The 24727-nt window shown below is 44.6% G+C and overlaps 1 protein-coding gene across 6 annotated transcripts in view; it reads right to left on the bottom strand.

Moving 5' to 3' along the window:
- Positions 1 to 24727, bottom strand: part of DAB1 (DAB adaptor protein 1) — a 484695-nt gene that overhangs the window by 243355 nt on the left and 216613 nt on the right. For 5 of the 6 annotated variants that reach the window (XM_076340092.1, XM_076340090.1, XM_076340089.1 and 2 more), the window contains exon 2: positions 11474 to 11545. The exons of the other annotated variant lie outside the window; for it this stretch is intronic. The gene's annotated coding sequence lies outside the window, so the exon portion shown is untranslated. The remainder of the gene's footprint in view (positions 1 to 11473; positions 11546 to 24727) is intronic. 6 annotated transcript variants of the gene reach the window in all.

Below are 24727 nucleotides of genomic sequence, written 5' to 3'. Positions count from 1 at the left end.
ATGACTGCATAAACCAGCACTTGGACTTCTGTAGGGAGCTGCAATGACTGGGAAAGTAATGCAATTGGAAGACAAGAAATTTTAAAACACAGCTTGCAAGGTGCATTAGCCCATTTAACTCCTGAGTCCTTAAGGCTTTCTCAGCTTAGCTGAGAGGAACAGCAACCTGCAACGCTGCAGCGCAGCATGCCAGAATTACCCGGAAAGGGTGGCTTTTCCAAAGAGCCGAGCATCCTTGAAAGCACATCACTGCCTCGCCCTGTGGGCGATCAAGCCAGCATTTTGCCACATTTTTGCAAGAACTGCAGTCCAGTAAGCCTTTCTTCCCCAGAATATCATAGACTGCCAAACAAATGAAACCCTTCGCCCCAGAAGCAGTTTGCAGAAGCAGCTGAACGTGTGTCCCACTGCAGACGGCTTCTGATGCCCTGAACCACATCTCAAACTTTGCTGGAAGGTTTCTGCAGACAATCTGCTCTGGAGAAATCAGCTGGTGTGCAAAGATGAGCAGTCCTACATGACCAAGGGTTTAGATGGAGAGCGGAAGAGTTTTAAATTCATTCTACGACACTAATTGGAGACTTTTGTTCTAGATTATAATCTTCGCTTTCTCAAAACCCATTATAATCAAAGTATAACTTAAACTACACTTCTCTTTCCTTGCGATGGCTTAGTGTTAAAGCACTGTCAGTGCCAGGGATTAGCAATGCTTGATTTCAGCTTTCAGGGCATTAATAATCATGTGAAATTGCTCTTATAAGCAGGGTTTCCTTGCCCACTGGCCGCTCTGTAGATTGCTAGGACAAAACCTACCCAGAAATACAGAAATTGTATTTCTGTACAGCTTTGCCAGCTGGCCACACGGTTATGCACATAATTCCTTCTACTTGGGTTTCTCAGTAGGAAAAAAAGCAAAACTTAAATTGAATCCATCTTAGACATTTCAATTTAATTAAAAGGATGACAAGAGGAGATAAAGGCAGGAGGGTGTTTATCATCATAATAGATTTCTACCTGCATTGCACTGATACACCTATGCCCATGTATTGATATGTTCTAGTGGAAAAAATCTGTGCAATCTGTACTATGTCGTAGCGGACATCAGTATCACACGTACCTGTTTGGAAGTGAGCAAAGGAGACAAAAATCTCACTCTGTGCTGCAGGAAAGGGAACAGATGGTGCAAAAATTCATACACACACAAATTCACACTTTTTTATAACACAAGGTTACTAGCAAGATCCTTCCATGCTTATGCTTAAAAGGATTATGGCTGGAGTTAGTAATTCTGGATTAGCCACTAAAATTGAGCTGTGAAAGGACTCCAGCAGGTGAGGAGCTGTGTGGTGGAACAAGGGATCGGCAGAGATCTGCAGCCATGGATGGAGCACAGAGTGAGCCACACACGTTCTCTTCGCAAGCTCAGAGACATTGGCTCTTCTCTTCAGGTGATTGCCGAGTACTTCCATGCACAGCTGCACCCGTTCCTACAAATCCCACAGAGCTGGCTGTTGGTACCCAACATGGCCCAACACACACAAACGGCAACCCAGCATCTGCAAACGCAGAGTCCCGTGTGTTTTATTTAAGAACATATATGCAGATGGTTCTCTAGAAAGCACACTCTATAAATAAAACATGTTTAATAACCCAAATAAACCAAACAAAATAAATAAACCATGCTACTGAATGGCAACTTCCTCCGCAGAAGAATCTGTAAAAGACTTTCTGGGGTTTGCAAAGTGCCTGCCTGCAAAATATTTTGCATGATACAGTACTATTCCTTAAACAGCTGCGAAGGTCTGCATGGTGCATCAGCTAACAAACTCCCTGCTGTACAGCTCTCCTGCTCTGAACCGGTACAAACCAAACCAACTCAAACGTCAGCTTGAGTCAGTGCTCAATTTTATAACTGCAAGTTGTAATTTATTAGAAAACAATAACTATTACTTTATTTTCCTACTGCTGGGAGTCAGTGTAGTCCCTGTGAGGTTAGTAATGCCGGGCCAACTTGTAACAGCTCACTGTCCAGCCTGGCAGATTGCCCACAGACCATTAAGGAAAGCAGTGAAGCCCTATGTGCTGAGTGATGTTCCTACAGTATTACATCTTACTTCTGAAGACACTTCTTTCACCTGCAGAGTGGGGTAACGTGAACAACACTGAGGTCTGAGCTTATTCTGGGTTTATTTCCAGCTCTCAGATGAAGGGCTGAAGCCAACCCAACCTGTGCCGATGCTGGAAGGGATCAGGCAGCAGTCCTATTCCGGCTCCTACTGTGAGGACAAGGGCGAGAGATGGGGCACAGGGGAGAAATGTCCCGTCCCAGCCAGCCAGGAGGGGGATCGCCCCTTGGGAGGCGGCATGGGTGCAGTCTGCTGAAACCCGCTGTGAAACTGCTCTAATAAAACTCCATAGCTGCCTCTGCAAAGGGGCTTGTCCACTTCAACTACTCTATTTGGGCAGGGGGCTCATTTCTATGGAAAGGGTTGGCAGGATTGAAGCCAGGCTTGTAAGACATGGTTTCCAGAGTCAGTTTGTTCATCTCTGCCCTTTTTTATTCTCTGGATGAAGCTGAGGAGAACCGAATCCAATTCAGCATCGACTAATTTTTCGCAGGACAGAAGCTCCCTTTCATTTAAAAAAATCCTCTGTATTTCCATACATGCCGCAATCTGGTGAATTACCAGAATGTATTATTTATATAAAGCCTCCTGCTTTGGAGAGATCCGTAATTGTTGGCTCCCTTGCTATGCGCTACAACACAGCTTGCCTTGTTTCACAGCCAGAAGTGCTGCTGTATCTTTTTGTCTTCCTCTCCCCAGCAACTCGGCTATTCTTTTGAGACATACTGTAAGTGTCAACAGGTGGGACGGGGCGTTAGGAGGTAGAGGCTGCTGCGTTACTACAAAGGACCATCTGGGCACGACGTGCGGGCACAGAATGCAGAATCTGCAGCCAACAACGCTGGAACATCTGTCTGCCTCCAGCCTCTTCACCTATGGTAAAGGTTACGTACCATCACGGTGCCAGCTGTGTCAGGTACTAGGTTTTTTTTTAAAAAACAAACAAACAAACAAACAAACAACCCAGCAGTAGCCTGTGGGGACATATTTTTGGCATCTTTATACATTTTAAAAATCCAAATTCTGCTTAATTCAAAGCTAAAGTATCCTCCCACTTCTCCCCGCACAGGAGATCTTACCGGCACTGATCAGGTATGTGCTTACTTGATGAGACTCTCCCATGCGGGTGCAGGACCCCACTCCACATGATAGCGGTGGATACTATGTGCTTTGCCTGCATAAAACTTGGGATTATACAGGCAGCCAAATATTTTTCAGCCAGATTTCCCAATGATATTCTTGAAGCAGGGAGCTTAAATCTATTAATGTGCTATCAATCATTCACTTAAAAACCCACAGAGCAACTCAGACACAACAATTTCCCCCATATTCCTAATGGATTTTACTATAAATAAACAAAAACATTCTCACCCTGCACTTTCCCTTTCCAAGACTGCTGCCGACTGACATTTTTTTATATTCCTCTGAGTAAACCAGTGCCAAAAATTTCCCTATCTTTAACAGCAACCAAAGCAGCAGCTACTGAGGACTCCTGCAATCCTCAACCCATCACCGCAACGACTGAGCCAACCCCCAAAACTTTCAAACAACTCCTTTGGCTAAATCCCAGAGTCTGATCTCTCCTGGCTTTTCAAAATTGCACCACGCTTCTAGCAAAGTGTGCTCCCTGCTGATGAGTGGGCAAGAAACAAGGAGGAAGACATTACATTTCTCGGGCAGTTTGAGCTCAGCAGCCCTGTGGATGCTCCCCGGCTGCCCCTGGCTGTCAACGAAGGAGGCTGAGCCGCATGGAGCTCAGAGATGTTTCCCAGTCGGCACGTGAAAAGGAGAAAGATGAAAAGCTGTCCAGTTACCTATTCTGTCTAACATAACCTGGGACTTTTGGTCCTTTTTGTTTGTTTGAACATAGTGCTTTTTTAACATGTTTTGTTAACACTTTATGGTTTTTTTAAGAAATACTCGGCAGGACTACCACCGAAGGAAGGGGGACCTTCATCTCAGGTGTGTCCAAATTGCAGAGCCAACCTTGAAACATGGCTCCTCTCCACATGACATTTTTTGATTCCCAAAAGCCGGACTTTCTGTCATTTTTTATGAAGCTTTTTGATGCCTGTTTGTAAACACTCTGCCTCTCCAGGCTTCCTCCCTATTCCTCATACCCAACAAGCTTGCTCGCTGAATGACACCGACGTGGCTGGCACCGCAGCACTCACATCCTGCAAGGTACCACTTTCCAGGGTTTGTTTTTTACACCAGCCACTGGTAAATGAGGCTCGTGTGACAGACCACTGGCTGTATAACGAGTTCATTCTCCAGACCCACCAAGAGCAAGGTACTTTCCTGGCCCATCTGTTCGCTGAGCTCCTCACGGCACGGCTCTGGGAATGCTGTTTCTGAAGAGTGCAGCAAACACCCAGCGGACTGCTGATGTGCAATAGACCCCGGTTTGATGGCCCCTGTAACACACAGTGCAAAGCTTTCTCAGCCGAAAAATGGAAAGAGACAGAACACTGGGATTACTTCAGAGCCATTGCTGGAAATTCTTAAACTGCAAAAAAAATTCAGGGGGGAAAAAAGCCTCCAGAAGGCTAAAACAAATCTTCAAGCACAGAAGTCGCACAGGCACAGTGCTCTTCCTCGGCCACCTCTATTTCCTTCACATTTTCTAGGAGAAATAAAAGCTCCAGGAAAGTCACAGGTCTGTAAACAGAAGCGGTCAGAAAGTCAAAGCGAAGACCTAGAGAGACTAGAACAAGAAATGACACTTAAAATATCTAGCCAGGAAGTGTATCCAACCTCAACTGAAACACTGGCACACCTGACCTCAAAAAGAGAAAAAAAAACTGTTTAAAAGCTTAGATACCAGCTGCAAATATTTTCAGAGGCAAGGAAAACTGGTAGCTTCTTCAATTTAGACAAGGGATGAATAAAAAGCGATGGGGGGGCGGTGTACTTGAGCGGTGAGTGTTTTAACGAAGATAAAGCAGGCTCTTCAGCATACCGTCTTCTCAGTACAAGAATGGGGCAACGGATGACTCTGACAAGCACCACATTTAAAACTGCCCTTCAAAAACACCGTGTATATTTTTAAACACAACACTGCCCCGCAGAACTCGCTGCTGTTTGGTATGAACGACGTACAGGTGTAAGCGATTCATTAATGCATTGATGTGGATGAAAATCAGGAGAACATCCTCACTCACATCCAATAGGGCTTTTTAACAACTGATTCTCACTATTAGGGTTGGGATGTGAGCCAACTATTAGTAGACTTCCACAGCTGCCTATTATCCCATATCACATTATTTTTCCTGACACACATAGCACTGTTCATATAGAAACAGGACCAGATACATCAAAGGTGCGATCCAGTATGGGAAATCCTATTTGGTTGTGCAAATACATTACTGTCTTCTCCCTGACTATACTAATGTCTGAATTAAACTGTAATATCTCATGACTGGAACCTTTCTTTAATTCATGCGGAAGAGCCCTCACACAATCTGTGGCACTGAACAAAGTAGTAAATTCACCTCAACATCTTTATGCTTTCCCATAGTCTTTAAATCATTCAAATCCAGACTTTCTGTGTGTTCTGGATCAGACAGAAACGTTTCTAGCCCATAACTTTTCCATTAATGTTTTTGAGGAATGAACTCCTTCAAGAGAAAGCTCTGTTCTTTAATCATCGGGAGAAAAAGCAATGCCCATGCTTCACTGCTGCAGGATGAGCCTCAAGAAGTCCCTGGGCTCTGAGCCACCTTGGAGCGAGGTCCCTCTGAACACTGGCAGAAATCAGGCCCTAAATACATCCCTAGTGAAGAGCACACACTACAAACAGATGGCTGGTGAGGTGCCATCTCCCTTCCTCTGCTTGCTTGCAAGGCAAGGAAGGGTTAACAGTGCTCAAGATGTCCTCCCCCTGTACAGGCACAGAAGAAGTTAGGCAAACTCTCCCGTCTGTCACGCGATGTGCTTCTGTGAATGAAACTCTCCAGATGTGCTTCCCTGTAACACATAATGCAATTATTCTCCAAAACTTGATAAAAATTTGAAAACAAGTTTGAGAACAGGGTCCACTGCATCATCTCAAGAAGCTATATGGGGTGAACAACAGAGCTGTGCACTAGGAAATGAAAGGCTTCACTGCACTGCAACTAATTTGTAAGACATCTCCCAACATTATCTTCACTGAGAAACAGCATGCCAAGGGCTCACAGGTAAAAACCACTACTGAATACAGCGAAATGCATTAAAACAACATTAAGGGGTTTGGCTTAAACATGCAGAGCTCTGTAAAATTCAGAGAAAGACCTTCCTTACTGAGGACCCTTTACACCAAGACATTGCAGCCTTCAGGATATCGATGACATTGACTGTCCCTCTCTTTTGATAACTGGCCTTTTCTCCATGAACTCTTTCCTCCGTGGGTTTAACTCAGAGCTATAAGGTCCCCACAATCATTGCTATAGAGGCTGGTAGGAGAGAAGAACCCCACAGGGATTTGCTGGTGAAATCCCCCAAGCTAAACTTCATCGAACATATTTAGCAACGACACAAGCAGAACCTGCAGGGGAAAACCTTCTCTCTCTTCATGGAGTCTGCGCTGGCAGCTTTGGAGCCACCTTCCACCACTGTGACCATGACTGACAGCTCTGCTTCATCCCAGGGAGCTTCTGGGAAAGGGACTCTTTAGGGAATCCACTTCCAAAGTGTGACACGAAGGTATAGGACATACGACTGGATAACCTAGAAAGTCCCTACTTTCCTCTGCTTCTACAGCCATTGCTACTTCAGGATGCTGATGGTAACTTTTGAGGCAGTTCATCCATTTTTGCAACTGCAAGGATGAACTACATCTAACCTCCTCTCCCCCAGTAAATCAAGCAACATGTGCAGGCAGCAGTGCCTCTTCTGGTTCCTGCAGAGACTCAGGACATCCTTCCTCAGCACAGCTCTCAGACTTGTTCTCAGCAGCAGGAGGGGACTGCAGTCTGATGGTCCTCGCTACAGCACTGCAATGCTAGGAAGGTTTAGGTGGACACTTGGAGGGACACACTGCTCTCACTGACAGCTGACAGTGGCAGGGTCCATGAGGCAAACCTTCTCCTTTAGAGACTCCTGGGAGAAGGGACTGTACCGCCAGCTGAGATGCCAGCAGCTGACTGCAAACTTCTTCAAAATTCTCATGGTTCCTTTGAGCCACATATGACTTAGAACTCTGGTAGGGCCGAGGAACATTTTGTTGAAAGCACAAATTTGCTTTTGAAATAACAGAATATTGCAAGCAAATATGAGCATGGTACAATGGCATGCTGCTAGTCTGTATATTGTTTCCTTAGATGCTCCAAATTTCTGGCTTGAGGCCAGTCTCTCAAACACATCGGGCTCTCCCCAACTGTGTTACCACAGGTTTCTCCCTACTTCTGAAACTGCTCCAAGATGGTTTGTCCTCTGCAGTGCTCTCCAGTTCCCCTCTTCACAGCTGCTCACAGCTTCTGCCTCCAGCCTCTGACCTTTTGATGGCTACCTGGGAAATCCCAAATTCAGTTAAGAGACTTTTTAAAGCAAACAGTATACATATGATTAATTCTTCCTGTAGACCTCAAAAAAACCCTTTCCTGATTAACAAAGGTCACTGAATCTCAAAAGTTTATTACAAACAATTCAAACACATTACAGCTCTCCTCTAAAAAATGAAGTAAAAGCAAAACCGGTTTTGTTTGGAGAAAACAGATGTGGCTGAAGAAAAGGCAAGAAGCTGGCCAGATACAAACTGAATAACCAATGGAAGAGCAGCTGTATGTTAACAACACCAACAACTTACTCTTATAAAATGAAGAGGGACAGGGCAGGACCTCTTGCCACAGCAAACCCGAGGGCTCACCAATCACAGAGGAAAAAAAAAAAATACATATCCAAACAGCGAGTGCTGCCCGGAGCTCCTGTTGGAGTTGCTTGGTAGTAGGATATTCTCTGTGTGCTTCAAGGTTGCACTTTTCCTTCATAGATGTCAAAACACTTTGCAGAGGTATGATATGACATTATCTTCATTTTACAGACAGGGGAACTGAGAGGCGGTGACGGGAAGTTATTTTCTCAAGATGAGATAGTCGGTCATCAGCAAAGTTAGAGCCATGGTTCTTAACCACTCCAGCATCGCTGCCACCCTCCACAGCCTCCTCAGGGAAGACAAGGTTTAAAAGTGGCAGTGATTCCCGTTGCAGGTGCTGTGCCTCAGAGCACGCCAGGACTTTTCAGTGGTGACAAACGGTGACAGTGTCGAATAAAGCCCAGCACCTAGGGCCGTCCAGCTGGGCTGGCACATCGAAAAGCCCTGGTGGCACAGAGACCGTCCTCCTGCAGAGCAGGTGCTCCTCAGGCAGGGATGCTCCTGCCCTTGGTGGGCTTTCGCAGCTCTCGGGGACTGGCAGAAGGAGCAGCAACCTCCTTTGCTGAGAGGAGTGTATGAAAATATTAAGATGGAGTCCTCCATCATCTTCCCTCACGTTCCCATCATACCTTTCTCTATTAGGCAGCTGTGATTTTGCTAACCTGACTGATCCATAATTCATAAGTATTATCCATGCTCAATAATTACAGTATTAATATTTTGGTAATTTAAAAGTACCTCGCTCTGGCAGAGTTCAGTCTGTACCACTGACTAATGCACAATTTAATATTTAAGTGTTTATGAACAAAACTGTTCTCTCTTCTCTTTCTTTTCCTCCCCAATTCATGCCTTCAAAATGTTTTCAAAATGTTGGGGAAAAGAGGAATCTTAAGAGGAAATCTCATTACTTTAAGGCCAAATTTTAAAATGATGAAATGCATAATGCTTGATCTATCAATCAAAACCAATTCCACAATACAGACGAACTGAAAGCCCTTCACTTTCTAATCACTAATAGGTAACACTATCAAATTCAGCCCTACACTCTATTAGAATTGCAGTAGAAAAGCACTTAGTGTAATATCCAAAGACAGCTTACCAAATACTATTCATTTGGCTTAAAGACAAGCCCAAACGTTAATAATTTGAAAGCTTCCTTAAACAATGTGCTTTATCAATATGCTTAGAAAAGGAAATAAAAATACCTAAACAGAACTTTCATAGATTTAAAAAAAAAAAAAAAAAATCTAAGTTGTGTTCAGCCAGAGGACTGTGACTTTTTTACAGTGTAGGCATTGATTTGTGAGTTACCCATGGCTGTGTTGCTGTCCTGGCTGCAGAGCCCATCATCTCCCAGTTGCAAACCACAGGAACCATTTCCATTCCCTGCTGTTCCCCACCCTATTTACTCTTCCTTCTGACCACATTCATTTCAGGCTTGTTTGTAGCAGGATTTTTTATGTCCTCATCTCCTATTTCCTCGTTTTCCCATCAGTCCCCTAAGCACCACACATGTACAGTGTTGGCGGGGCAGTGATGAACTTTATTCAGCCTCCTCTCTCAGTTGTGGCTCGATTCCTTGACCTCCTCCAAGGGATGGACACGCAGAGACACTAAGCATCTGCGACCAGGTCCGGTGCTCATGTCCTCTCTTTTCGTATTATTGTCAACCTCAAACTGAAGATTTTCTAAGGTTTTCTTGCTCTCCAGATTAAATGTCACTGACAGCGCCCTGCTGTAAAACACCCAGAGATTTAGCAGAACCGCCCACCTGCAGGCAGCAGCAGCAGACTTTCAACGAGGGGATGTAGCAAACATCAAGTTTACACATATACAGAGACACTGCACGCTGGTGACAAGTAGTACAAAGGCTTATTTGATGTGATGACAGAATGACTGCATTGCTCATGTCAAAAAAAGATCAGTGGAAGCGTAACAACAGACCATTCTGCATGCTACACACACCGCATAAAGCCCAAAAAATACTCTTCATGTTTCCTGCACTTTTTTAGCCTGTTTTCTCAGAAAAAAACCAAGAGCCGTGCAATTGTTCTGTCAGTCATTGCTTCCCCAAATAACTTTTGAACCTGTTGGCTGATTTAAGGTTTGACAGATAGGCAGAGGTCTCAAAGGGATTACATTCCTACCAGATGCGTGAAAATAATAGAGACTCAAACTAGTGCCTTTACTGAACTCACCTCTGCGACGTGCCTTACTCTGCTCTGTACCTCAGGGGTACCAATTAGACCACAAGCCAGAGAAGCTCTGCGGATAAGGGAACAGCTGGGGGAAATGCTTACTTCTATCATCAGACAATGCACACAGGAAAAATAATGTTGTGAACGCTCCAACCACAGGACATGGTGAGATGAGGGCTCCTGCCTTCTCAGATCCATCCTCCTCCAAGCACAGAAATCCAGAGCAGAATCCAGAAACACCTGTGCCGGCAGCCTGAGCAGCTGGCCTTGCCATCTTTGGCGCTTACTTTCTTCTCAAAACCGAAGTCACTTACGACATTTGCAAACTCCCATGTGATGTTAGTGTTAATGCCCCAAGGATCTCCCTGTTTCCCCAAGGCACCACAATAAATGGCATCACCTTCCTCAACCTCCCCTGCCTGCCCCCTCTGAGCTGCAAACATGAATGCATTCTCTGAGCTACTAAAGCACAGGTACATTTTCTTGCTGGCATTACGAAAAAAATAGAGAAGTATTGCCTGGCAAAGACTAAGATTTCTATTCGGTTTTAAGGGGATGCGTATGACAGGGAAGCTACAGGACTCATTCTAATAGCCAATGCTGCTAATTAAAACTGTTTTGGAAGATCTGCAGCTAGCATATAAATCACCCCACTATATGCTATAAATAAGAGGCAGATACTGAATTGAATAGCTTCCATTTGTCAACTGAATGAAGAGATTTGATTGTGCCTTTTTGAATAATAAATCCAGACATACCTAGCAGGGCACTGAGAGTTGCTAGAAGTGTCTCTTTTATCAAACAACAATGATTATATTATAGGGTATGCATTATGGGGGATCATCCATTTCTCTTGTTTTCTCATTTATTGCTGACATCCTCACTCCCAGATGAAACATTTTGCTCCCTACAGCATGTGTTCATGCAAAGATCTCAGAAGTGATGCAGGAGTGAACACTACTGAGTCTCCTGATGCAATGTGCACCTACTAGGATGTATCACTGAGCGGAAGGAAGATTTGTAGGGAAACTGAGCTGTGGAAGCCTAAATACACAGGTTTTTCTTCCTATCCTTTTTCCCGTAGCACTTCCAAAGGACACTCAAAATGCACCGGGTCTCAGACAGAGGAGAGTCACGTAGTTCTTATTGGCAATGAATGTCCATTTATACAAAACAATGCAAAGAAACAAAGCTAAACTCCTTAAGACCATCTTATAACATCACTGAACAACGGAAACCCCAAAAGGCACCCACAGACAAGCAACAGATTTGCGCTAATAATAATATAAAGTTACCTCACTCCTGTGTGGAAAGCTCTTCTCAATCATGAACACTAGATCCCACTCACAGCCACCATGTCTTTCTCACTGGGAAAAAAACAAACAAATGGTCACCAATTAGGAAATGGCATTTATTAATGCTAAGTTCAGAGTAGCTTCAAATCTTGCACATACACGCATAAAAAAGAAGATTTAGGATTCCCTGTCACACGGAAGGCTGCAGAAGGTTAATTGAGTTCACTGTAGAGGTATCATTACCTCTATAACATATTTAAGGAAAAAAGCACTGCAGTCAGGTTATGAAGATAGATTTATTTTAAGCCTTTAAAACTACTTGTTAAATTTTTGCCCTCGAACAGGATGACGATTCCTCTTGCTTTGCCCCCAAAACCCTCTGCAACTGAACTGCAACTTTCACAGCATCCCCTCGACCACTGGGTTTCACACCTTCCCATGCGCAGACACTCTCATCCCACCCACCAGCAGACGTGAGACGCAGGCGAGCCATGACCTCTGGCATCCATTCCCATTTTCCCAAAGGAAAAACATCCTCTGGGATTGACCACGGGATTTAGTGCAGGCTTTTCTCTCCCCTGCCGAAGGAGCGACTGCTGGCTGGAAGACAGCGAAATGAGCCCAAGGGGCTGCAGAGAGCTTCCTAGGGGCTGTGCCTTTACCTTCTCTTCTGCTGGGGCTTAAAGTGAGGAGGAAAAAGGAGAAATCTCCTTATCTGGGGTCTCTCATCGCCCCTTCAAAAATGGCAGCAACTGCTACGGTCCTTCAATATCACCAAGACAAATCCATCCTTCTTGTGGCCTGCTCCTTACCTGCTCAGGCTAGTAAAGCTGTAACCTATGTGTACTTATTTTATCAACGATAACTGTAAATCAGGATGATTTTATTATTCTGGGGTTATGTTTGCCAATAAAAAGGAAAAGACAGTGCTAGGCTGACAGAATTTGATGGCTACACATTGATTTTGAAATCCTGGCCATGCTGCCTGGACCCTGAAGTGCTTACCTTGCTGTCTGCCCTCCCCTTGTTTCCTTGATTGCTTGAGTTCCTCAGTCTAAATAATGTTCTAGGCACTGCAAGTCAGGCCATGGCTTGCATGTCACCGGCTCTGCAAAGACTTTGCAGTCACTGTTCAGTGCCTGATGATGATACAAAAACTACTGCAGAGCAATTCACAACACACACACACAAAGCACAAATGGTGCTTTCCTCACTAAAGCAGATGGGACTCAAAGCACAAAGAGGATAAAACACCATTTTAACAAAATCAGTTTGTTCAGATGACCTGAACTTGAAATTAAGGTGTTAAAATACAAGACAAAGAGGATTTCTGATTGGCAGTCAGTGATGTCATACCTGTGCCAATTACAGAAGTAATTCATGTAGCTGCCTTTAAAAAGAAATAATTCCCTCTCTGATACAGCAATAAGACATTGTAGACAGCCCATTTGCAGGGGATTACATGGCACTTCTCAGGTAGTTAAAGTCACTGAGCCTTTTGACCTTGTGCCTCCTAACACTACTGGAGGCATAATCACATAGGAATGCACTGCTTATCATGTGTGTCTTATTGCTTAAATAAAGTCCAGCCATCCAGCAACCTGAGCTGTGGACCTCAGGCTCATTTTCAATGAATTATTATGAGAAAACAACATGAATGTAATAAATAGCGCTATTAATTAGTTTATTATATCATTTCAGGGATGGACTACACAGACTAAGAAACACTAGAGGAAGCCTGTGCCAGGCCAGAATAAAAGCATTTCTCAGGTCATTGCCTTAAATATAGATATTTCATGCTACCATGATGCTTACACGAGGCAAGTAAATCTTTGCACGTTGCATCCTAGCTTGCTCACTGTCATAATGTTCAGCATATAATGAACATCAAGCAAGGTGAAAATTGATATCAAGAGCATTTCTAAGAAACAAAAAATTAACACCTAAATTGGAAATCAATATATGTTTTAAGTATTGATCAGAACAGAAATCTTCAGGTTTTTGCCTCTGCCGAGTGTCGACTGTTATAGGTTGAGCTAAAGTTCACTAAACAGCCTACTTTTAACAGTTATTTAAAAAAACCCGACAAAACAACCCAACCCTATGCTTTATGGAACGATTGCCTAACTCTACCATAAGCATGTGCATCTGTGCAGAACGACGAGAAACACAGTAAGCCAGAGGTCAGCAGTGACTTTTTTACTATCGGTTTTTGAAGTCGTGCTTGCCTCCTCAAGACAAACAGCAAAGACGAGAACCGAGAAGAAACCACAGCTGAGGAGCACCACCTTTGATGAGGACAGGTTTTGGTATGTGCACGGGAAGGGCAGGTCTACACCGGGCGATGGAGTGTGGGGCAAAGATTTTGAGCTTGCTCAGTACGTGGAAGCCCAGATCTCGTCTCTGCAATGCAATGCACAGGCCTTCTTATCATTCTGCATGTAGCACTGCATGAAGGCAACTATATTGCTTTTGGGAGCAAAGTTAGGATGTTCACACAGTGCTCTGCTCTGTGGTGGGGACATATCTCCTTGGGTCCTCTCCTTAGGTGAAGAGCAGCTGCAGAATATGTCATCACATGCGGTATATCTCCTCCAAGCAAGCTTTTCAGACTCACTGATGAATGAAATAGCTGTGAAAAACAAATGTCTTATTGTTTGAGTCCTCCAGCCTGCAAGGAAACAGGAATTTCTGTGCACTACATCAAAGAAACACTTGACCCTATGTGATCAATTCCTCCTCCTAATTATTATACCCTGAAAGACCTGCATTTCTGCTAAGTTTCTCAGGTGAAAAGGGGCAAGAATATCTCAGAAAAGGTTAGAAAAACTGTACATCTCTATAAATATTTGTTGGTCTGCATTCCTTTAACTTTGCATGATTAAATACAGCCTGCTTCTGTTCTTCCACTTTATCCTCCGGGGAAATTTATCATCAAAATTATTGTACAGCATTCATTACTCTAGCCTCATTTAAAACCTTGCCCTACTTATTATTTAGGCTGCAAAAAAAATGCTGCTTTGTATAGTATTTCCTATAATAGTCTCAATCATTACATTTAAAAGATTGCTGTAAGGCAGCTTAGCCTGCATTAGAGAAAAATAAAGTGGAATTCCATAGTTAAGTCTTACAGTTCTTATTCAGCTTTTGTTTCCCAAATCATAACAATGCAATGTTTCAATTCCTTAAAAGGCTCTCACTGCTAATTAGCAACATTCAGGACTTCAGTCCCCGGTTTTGAAAGGGACATCTAGTGGCTCTTCGCTGGCTTAAAAGGTAGTGGGGAAAGGCAGAGCGATGGGATGGGAAGGAAGGCGGGAGGCTCCATCAATTCAGAGGTACGGCAGTCTTTTAAACCAGTGGTGCAGGGAACACACTCAGCTCCGACAGTCAGACCAGCAGGCAAAGCAAACAAATGGTTTTTTTAACTCTTATTCAAAACTTCTGTTTAGGACAAAGAGACAGACATGGCTATTTAAAAGAAACAAGATGCAGTGTGTAAAGGGAGGGAGAAAATCTAACTTAAATCCCAGTAGTAATTTGGGAAATTGTTCATACTGATACGTGAAGCCTCTTAAATTAGGTTCCTTCACTAACGGGACTACTCTGATGCTGAGTACCATTGCTGGTTTTTTAGATAATACTATGTATGTGTTTGTCTAACCCTTCTGTACTTCTGAAAAAGGATCAGTAATTGGCGTCTGCAGTCACTGGTACAGTTTTTCCTGAAATGCAGACCCTCCTGGGGAGGCTATCAGGGAGACGTCATCCCTTCTCCCATTAGCAGCCCCAACAAGATCTTCTCCTACGTGGATTGCAGAACTGAAGACTGCTTTATTTCTGGTTTGACCATAGCAAATTCAAACAGAAACCGGAGAGTGGGCAAAAGCCATACATTAACACTGAACATTTTTTGGATGTTGTGTCATGTATTTATTGGCTTGTTTAGGTTGTTCTGACCTTCCTCACCGCCTTCCCTGGACTTGACCGACCTCAGTGGCTTTTTGCTACCCACAAACCTGGCTACCCTTCCACCTCTTCTCCATCCCAGATCAAAGACCTGATATAGGACTTAGGAACATACAAGGAACCCCTGGTTTAACAACCAGGTGCAATGGTGAAAATTGCTTGGTTATACCTAATCTTCGCTTCATGTTTTGATTCACAACTATACTTTTCCCTTTCACCCGCCCACCTTGTCTTTTTGACTGCTTTCTACGAGAGGCCTTGCTAAAGACCTTTCAATATCGTAAATAAATGAGATAAGCCAGTTCCTCTCTCTTCAGTTCAAAGACTTCTAAGATACTAAGAGTGAAAGACTGTAAGTGACCTGCTGGGTCATCAAGCCTAGGCTTTTCCTATCACTTCCAGCCATATCCTACAGTACCTTTCTACTGGATAAGCCTGATCTTATCAGCATCTCCCAAATGTTTTCTTTTTTTTTCTTATCATTTGAACCAGTTTACCAGGTACAAATGAAAGGCTTAGCGGTCTGTAACTCCCTGGATCATTTTCTTTCTGGTGTCACAAGAAGGCATTTTGTCCTTTCTATCCATCGAGCAGACACACTCCTCATCACCCACAGGAAGGGAAAGAAAAAGAGGTAAGTCTTGGTGGAAGAAAGGGAAGGGAGCAGGACAGCGGAGCTGATGTTCATACAAGAAGTACTGCCAACCCCAGTACCTGCAATGCACTGACAAACGAGTGAAACAATGAAAATTCCTATTTTATAAGAGAGAGAGGTTAAGGTAGGGATCAATATTTTCCTTGGGTATTATTTTATCATTAGACTTAACAGATAAAAATATATTATTTTCCTTTTTTCCCCTAATTGTATGGATTCAGAATTAATAATGAAAAATATGCAACATCCTGCTATTTGCCGTGCACAAAATACAGCCTTTCATGAATCCGGTCAGCAGAGGCTGTTTCTGATCTGTTCTGATGGGCATCTGTGTGCTTCCTATGACTTGAGGGACTGTGCTCATTAGCTGTGCCGTGCTCTAGAGGGGCAAATTACCATACACGAACCTCGCAGCTGGCCCAACACCCAGCTCTGTGTGCCAGCAGCTGCTCAGCACATACAGATGCACATTGGCAATCTCGCTGCCTTTCAACAAAATACGTTAGGAAAATCCATAATGCTAAAATATACCTATCGCCGTAAAAGGGGTTTTCACAAGAGGAAAGTATTTTTTGCATCCTTTCCCTGGCAGCCATTTTAAGTGCATAAAAAGCTGTAGACTTGTAGCTTGCTGCAAAGAGCAGCAGAGATCTCACCCAAAGGGGACGTCGCTCTGGTTCAGGGCCAGGAGAGGTCAAACGTCACCGCAGTGCTATGGTCATGGGCAATTTCCAGCAAGTCTGAGCCGTGGCCCATTAACCCATGTGCTACGCAAACGCACCAGGTTATAACACTCACACAAGAGGGAGCAGCTTGCCACCCTCTCTGGGTCTGTAACAGCTCCAAACCTCTTCTTACATGCAGCAAACATTTTAATATGACATGAGTTCACCTCCCAAGGTTGACCTGCAAAACACTTTGGTGCAACCAAAAATTCTCCACAAACCAGGTTCCTGTAGCAAACTTGAGAGCACACAGGGCTTGAGGTAGAGAGCAGAGTGCTCACGAGCAAGAGGGTGAACCTGAGTCTTAAAGGCGCAGGAGCAGGCTGTCCCCATGTGCTGTAAGAAGAACGGGCGGGGAAGACGACCGGCCTGGCTGAACGGGGAGCTCTTGCTGGGACTCAGGAAAAAAAGGAGAGTTTACCGCTTGTGGAAGAAGGGGCAGGCGACTCAAGAAGAGTACAGGGATCTCGTTAGGTCATGCAGAGAGGAAATGAGAAAGGCAAAAGCCCAGCTAGAACGCAATCTGGCCGCTGTCGTTAAAGACAACAAAAAAAGTTTTTACAAATATATTAATGACAAGAAGAGAGCCAAGGAGAATCTCCATACTTTATTGGATGCAGGGGGGAACATTGTCACTGAGGATGAGGAAAAGGCTGAGGTACTCAATGCCTTCTTTGCCTCAGTCTTTAACAGGCAGACCAGTTATCCTCAGGGTACTCGGCCCCCCGAGCTGGAAGACGGGGACAGCAAGCAGGATGAACCCCCTGTAATCCAAGAGGAAGCAGTCAATGACCTGCTACGCCACCTGGACACTCACAAGTCTATGGGGCCGGATGGGATCCACCCGAGAGTGCTAAGGGAGCTGGCGGAGGTGCTCGCCAAGCCGCTCTCCATCATTTATCAGCAGTCCTGGTTAACGGGGGAGGTCCCGGATGACTGGAGGCTTGCCAATGTGACGCCCATCCACAAGAAGGGCCGGAAGGAGGATCCGGGGAACTACAGGCCTGTCAGCCTGACCTCGGTGCCGGGGAAGATTATGGAACGGTTCATCTTGAGGGCGCTCACAAGGCATGTGCAGGACAACCAGGGGATCCGGCCCAGCCAGCACGGATTCATGAAAGGCAGGTCCTGCTTGACCAACCTGATCTCCTTCTATGACCAGGTGACCCGCCTAGTGGATGACGGAAAGGCTGTGGATGTGGTCTACCTGGGCTTCAGCAAGGCCTCTGACACCGTCTCCCACAGCATTCTCCTAGAGAAGCTGGCGGCTCACGGCTTAGACAGGTGTACTCTGCGCTGGGTCAAAAACTGGCTGGACGGCCGGGCCCAGAGAGTTGTGGTGAATGGAGTTACATCTAGTTGGCGGCCGGTCACGAGCGGTGTTCCCCAGGGCTCAGTACTGGGGCCTGTCTTGATTAATATCTTTATCGATGATCTGGATGAGGGGATTGAGTGCACCCTCACTAAGTTTGCAGACGACACCAAGTTGGGTGGGAGCGTTGACCTGCTCGAGGGTAGGAAGGCTCTGCAGAGGGACCTGGACAGGCTGGATCGATGGGCCAAGGCCAACTGTATGAGGTTCAACAAGGACAAGTGCCGGGTCCTGCACTTCGGCCACAACAACCCCATGCAGCGCTACAGGCTTGGGGAAGAGTGGCTGGAAAGCTGCCCAGCAGAGAAGGACCTGGGGGTGTTGGTCGACAGCCGGCTGAACATGAGCCGGCAGTGTGCCCAGGCGGCCAAGAAGGCCAATGGCATCCTGGCCTGTATCAGAAATAGTGTGGCCAGCAGGAGTAGGGAAGTGATCGTGCCCCTGTACTCGGCCCTGGTGAGGCCGCACCTCGAATACTGTGTTCAATTTTGGTCCCCTCACTACAAGAAGGACGTTGAGGTGCTGGAGCGTGTCCAGAGAAGGGCAACGAGGCTGGTGAGGGGTCTGGAGAACAAGTCTGATGAGGAGCGGCTGAGGGAACTGGGGTTGTTCAGCCTGGAAAAAAGGAGGCTGAGGGGAGACCTCATCGCTCTCTACAACTACCTGAAAGGAGGTTGTAGTGAGGTGGGTGTCGGTCTCTTCTCCGAAGTAACAAGTGATAGGACGAGAGGAAATGGCCTCAAGTTGCGCCAGGGGAGGTTTAGATTGGATGTAAGGAAAAATTTCTTTACTGAAAGAGTGGTGAAACATTGGAACAGGCTGCCCAGGGAAGTGGTTGAGTCCCCATCCCTGGAGGTATTTAAAAGACGAGTAGATGAGGCACTTAGGGACATGGTTTAGTGGACATGGTGGTGTTGGGTTGACGGTTGGACTCGATGATCTTAGAGGTCTTTTCCAACCTCAATGATTCTATGATTCTATTCTATGATTCTATATTCTGAGCTGTGGTTTTCCCCAAAGAGAGAGTTGCAGCTTTTCCTGTGGTACAGCCTACATCAACTTCAACATGTTTGTATCCCATCATTTCTATGTGAGAGCCTTAACAACTCCATCTGCTTCCTGACCCCCAGATGACTTTCCATCAGCAGAAAGAGAAACTACCGGCACTAAGGGGATGGCTGTGGGATTATCAGTTGGTTGTCAGAACATGAGCCACAGAAATCACATCCCTCCTCCTACATCTCAAACCAGACAAAATGAGCTGTCAGGTTAGCAAGAGTCTTTTCTGTTCCAGAGCGTCCAAAAGAACTGATTTTAAACGTTTTAAGCAGAAAGGTTCAGGTCCCTACGTCAAAGGGACACCTCTTTTTCTGTGGTCCTTTTTTCAGATTTTACAAGAGGTCACCCAGCAAAACAAGGTGATCAGACCATCAAATGCTTGCTGTGTTTGAGTTCTCCTGCAGGTACACGTCAGTGCAGATGCTTCTCTTGCTGTCCCACACATAGCACAAACCAGGTCCAGAAACAGGCTGACTTGCCAAGGTATGTCTGCAATCATGGTCTGAGCCCAGCTTCTCTCCAGCCCTACATTCATTATCACTCAGACATGAATGGGATGTCGGTTGGGTCTTCTGACCCTGGATTTGCCCCCAAATGTCATTTGACATCTGGACAATCTTTCTGAATTTGTTTCCCAGATGCTTCTGGCAGCATCTGCCCTTTCTTGGTGTTTCATGCCAGCAGCATCCCCGTGGTGAGCGTAACAGGGTCTGAGGAGGTTATTTCAAGGGTCGCTGAGCAGAAGGTTGAACCTTGCTTCCGTTGGTTCTCCTCTGAGGCTGAGCTCCCCTGTCCTGACGTCAGCCCACCTGCACCTCAAGGAGGAGCTACTGCTAGGCAAGAAAATCATACTGGGCTTCCTGCCACCTACAGTGCCACCCTAAAGCCATGGTTCAGGCCTGAGACTGTAAAATGAGCATTTTCCCCACAATAACACTCTTGCAACGGAGGAGAAGGAAGAACAGTTCTCAAAATTCCATTCAGGGTACCAAACATGAACAGGTCAAGGCTGTGGACCTTACCTTCCATGCCAGATCTTCTCTCTCTAGGGAACATTTACTAAATTTGACCACCCTCCCACTCTGCTTCGCTTGCTATTTGGGCAGACTCCATTCCCATCTACCGTTGAGTCCCTCTCTTGCATAGATGTGTGAGCTTCATGCAGCTAAAACCTGTCTGATAACATCCATCACCATCTTGTGCGCTGTGGGTTTCAACCTGTGTGCGAGTGCTTGTACTCTGATGAAAATAAAGAAAACTGATTATCTCATCATGTCATTTGCAGTGGAAAGAAAGGCTGATTTTGGCTTCAAAGTAGTTGGATCTAATTCTCTGTCATGAGTCCACTGCCACTTTCTCCTCCCCAGCCTTTGTGTCTCTTATCTGTTAAAAATGAAGTTTTGAACGGGAATGGGCGAGGGTCATCTCTGCCTACGCTTCTGTTCCACAGCCAGTGTTGTAGAACAAATACTGATGAGGATCATGATGATAATGAGGAAAATAATAATGAGCATTGATCTCGATGGAGATGCTCCTCCGTTCTACCAGGCCACTGAGATGAGAATCAGGAATCCCCTGACATAAAGGATGTGTCACACTAAAGTTTAATTAACAGCAAATCACAACCCAAATGACATATTCCCCCCACACACACTCAATTTTCATAACTGACTTTTCACAACAAAACTCCAGGGGACATTTGGAAATAGAGGAGAAAGAAAAAACTTCTGCCTCCACGTACAGCTTGTTACACTGAGGGAGTCAGTCATCCATGATTCCTCTCTGATTTTCTACAGTGTAAACCACGAGCAACTTCAGTGTAGTCCATGGAGAGACATCAATACAGATGAGAGGAGAATTAGGTCGAATGTGCTTCAAGAAGACACACTTGGCATGTTATTTCACAGCTTCACGTGCTAATGGCAACACGTTACCTTCTGATAATGGTGCCATCAGCATGGGTCAGCTGAAAACATACCACCGCTCTTTTCAGCTCTTTTACTGCTAAAAAAGGGGAGTGCTTATGTCCAGTCAGAACACTTTGCACTTCTCCAGCCCCATTTCCTAGCGCCTTCCCAACATAAACAAATTAACCTAGGTGAAACGCTCAGGAAAGCACCATTAGAGAGACAGCGTGAGGCCTTGCTTGCAGGGTCAGCTCAGTTAGGCATCAAACCGTGCTGCTGCGGTGGAGGTGGCCTTGCTCGGAGACCCCACACCCAAGCCCCCACTGCCTGGTGCCACCGTGGCTTTCACATAACTGCGCAGAAACCCCACATCAAACAACTGCTCACCGCTGAAAACATTTCTTTCTATTATTATTTTTTAAATTACTTTTCAGCCAGATTTTTAACTTGGTCTAGGTCCCTATGAACACTACTGGTGGAGCAGGAGAGCCAAACCAAGAGGGGTGGGGAGGGCAGGACCTCCCCTTTTTTGCAGCAAGGAGGATTTGCACTGGAGTCAGGCATGGCACTATGGCATAAGGAGCTCTACAGATTTATATGGTTGCTCCTAGCTCATATCAGGATCAGAAGAAATCAATGCTCAAGGGAAATTCATGTAGCTGTAAATAATCAAGAAATAGTGTTCAGGACTGAAATATGTACTTTCAGATATGATTTTTGCTATTGGTGTTTCTGTAATATAAATATTTTTATCTTGCTTTCAAGTGCCAGACATTTAAAAGTTTTTTCCCAATAAATGTAAAACATTTTTTGATTGACATACTTTTCTATAACCGCTCATACAAGATACCATGCAGGCAAACATGGGTTCCCTTTCTGCCAAGACCTAAGAGAGATCTTGTTGATGAAAAAGTGCAACATGTAGAATTCTTTAAAAGACTCTTTTTTTTTTTAATAACTACCATGAAGTAGTTGACTGATTTTATGGACTAAGTAGGAAGTAAGGAATATCTCAGGCAATTCCATGCATTTATATCCATTACATATTAACTCATTACATATCGATCATGGAAGTAATCAATTGTTCAGATTAAATCAATCTCCAACAGGATAAGGTCATAGACTTGTGCTATTAACTGTAATCAGCCACTTAAGAAGAGGATACCAGCAGAATAATTCAAAAACCAGGTACATCTTCCATTGATAACCTATTCCATAAACATTCCCCATGGAAAAGTTCACATAAAACCACAGCTGAATTTATAATACAACTGCAGCGCTGCACAGGAGAGATAGAATACAGGAGTTTCAGGGTACGGTCCCATGCTATAATCCAGCCATCTCTCCTCCCCGCAAGCAGCTTCTCCCCAATAAAGAACAGCCCTTCCTGACAGGAGAAGATTCAGCTGATGAAGCAAAAACCACAAAAAAGGAGGACACGAGGCTGCACAACTCCAGCACTCCTGTGTGGCTGTGCCCTGCATATGCAGAATCAACACCTACTGGCAGGAGCCAGCACAGGGCAGGCCAGCAGCAAGGAAGTCTTGAACTTATCTTGGGGAGAAATAAATAATCATACTTTAAAAAAAAAACAAAAAGAGAAATAAAAGGCCAAGTTTGTATAAAATTCAAGCAAGTCAGTCTTGCAAATCATAACTTAGCCAGCTCACACTTCTGTAAGACAGAGATCTGCAATCTAATTGAAGTGAATAGCTTGAAGTGCACTGCTATTAGAGAATCAAAGCTCCTGCGTCTCAGCTTCAATATCTGTGAAACAGAAGTAATAGTGTTTACCCACCTTACAGAGATAATAGGAGTAGTTACATTTGTACAGAAATGTGATCATGTAAAAAGCACTGTGGTATAAAAGTGCTAAATATTATTATTAGGTGTATGTTTTGGTACTCCAAAAATACAATTTATTCAAGCTCTTCTATTTCTTTGATGCTTGCAACAGGCTTCCAATGTGGCTTAAAACCCCTGCTCAAAAATAAACATCAGAATAATGAGCTTTCCTTATTTAATTCACCAAATCGGCACAATAAGCTCATGTTTAAACAAAAAATGAAAGGGGAACTTGCTGCTGTGCCAGAACAGCAGCACAATCAATTTTAATTAGCATTGCTCATTGTGGGAAATGATAAGGTATCAGTCATAGTAATTGGTGGTGTTGACAATTAGTCAAAGTCATTAACATCTCAAGACCCAGGACAAAAAAAGCTCTCTGAATTTTAAATATCTGGAGAAGGCTTGCTTCGAAATTCTTAATTTTTTGCACAGTCTGAAAACATCGCTTAGATTTATTATTTGTTAGTTTTCCATCAGATCACAAGCACTGTAATAACACAACCAACCCGAACGTCACCGGCACTTGATCAATACGAGTTTTCCACGGAGAGCTGCAGCGAGCGGGGCTCCCCTCTCCTCCTCCCAGAGCTTTGCTGGCGAGCACCGCCGCGTCCCCGCTTCACACCTCTCTCCCTTTGTTTCCCTTCGCCTGCTCTGGATGCTCGTCCCAGACCCTATCCCAGCAGACACATGCAGGACCAAATGGTTCAGGAAATGCTCCCAGCCAAGGGAAACGCCTTCAGCTCTTGAGTTGGAGCATTTCCAAACCCTGCACGGTCCCATCCAGGAAAATAAGCCCTTACATACATTGAGCTAGGGGGGATGCTGGCCATACAAGCAGAAGCAACTGCTACTTGCAGATATTGCCTGGACCACATCTTTTACTGGCTAATACAAGCAATTCCTCAGGCTTCTTAGAAGCTCAGGTATAAGTCAAAGTCTATGACAGGTCACTAGACAAAACATAGGGCACTTAAGGGTTTTGACCTGGTCTCACTTACACCTGGGCACCCCCAGAGACCTTCCTGCCTGTGTCTGCAATCTGACATGCAGAAAGAGAATCTGTGCTGGCAAAGGAGGTCAGTGATTTTATTAACCAACTGAGTAAAGCAGATAGCCCACTTATATGGTTCAGATTAGAATTGACACAAAGATTTCTAATGTTTCATTAAAGTTGATGTGTTAATGTGTTAATATCAGGTTATTTTGCTGACCAGCAAAACCATAAAGTCTCCGTGGCATGGCAGATGGCTACTTGTCCATTCATGTTTAAGTTGGGAATAACTGAGACACCCAGTAAGTAGGTGCCTGAGAACAGGAGATGACCCACCACAATGAGTTGCGTATGGCTCACTTATGAACACAGCTGATGCTAAAAAAGGCAGAACAAGATCATCACCAATTGAACCAGATAGCATTTAGTTAATCTGAAGGACTCCTGACCATTCGCCCTAGGAAGACACAAATCATGGGAATACACTGTCAACTGCTTTCTGCTAGAGGAGTTTCAGTGAAAACTCAACATATTCCACCTCCCACACCCTCCTGTACCTTTACTGTAAATAAAGATGTATAGAATACTGCAATAGTCATCCTTCTGGTGTAAGTAGGTGTTACAGTTTAAAATAGCAGAGGTGACATGTATTACTCATTTGTCCTTTTACTCACTTTAATGTATTTATTTGTGTGGAAATTAAAGTCAGGTAAAAATACCATCTC

The sequence above is a fragment of the Aptenodytes patagonicus genome, chromosome 5 (assembly GCF_965638725.1).
Source record: "Aptenodytes patagonicus chromosome 5, bAptPat1.pri.cur, whole genome shotgun sequence".
Taxonomy (NCBI): domain Eukaryota; kingdom Metazoa; phylum Chordata; class Aves; order Sphenisciformes; family Spheniscidae; genus Aptenodytes; species Aptenodytes patagonicus.
The sequence above is the reverse complement of the archived record's forward strand: the minus strand, read 5'-3'. Positions and strand labels throughout refer to the sequence as shown.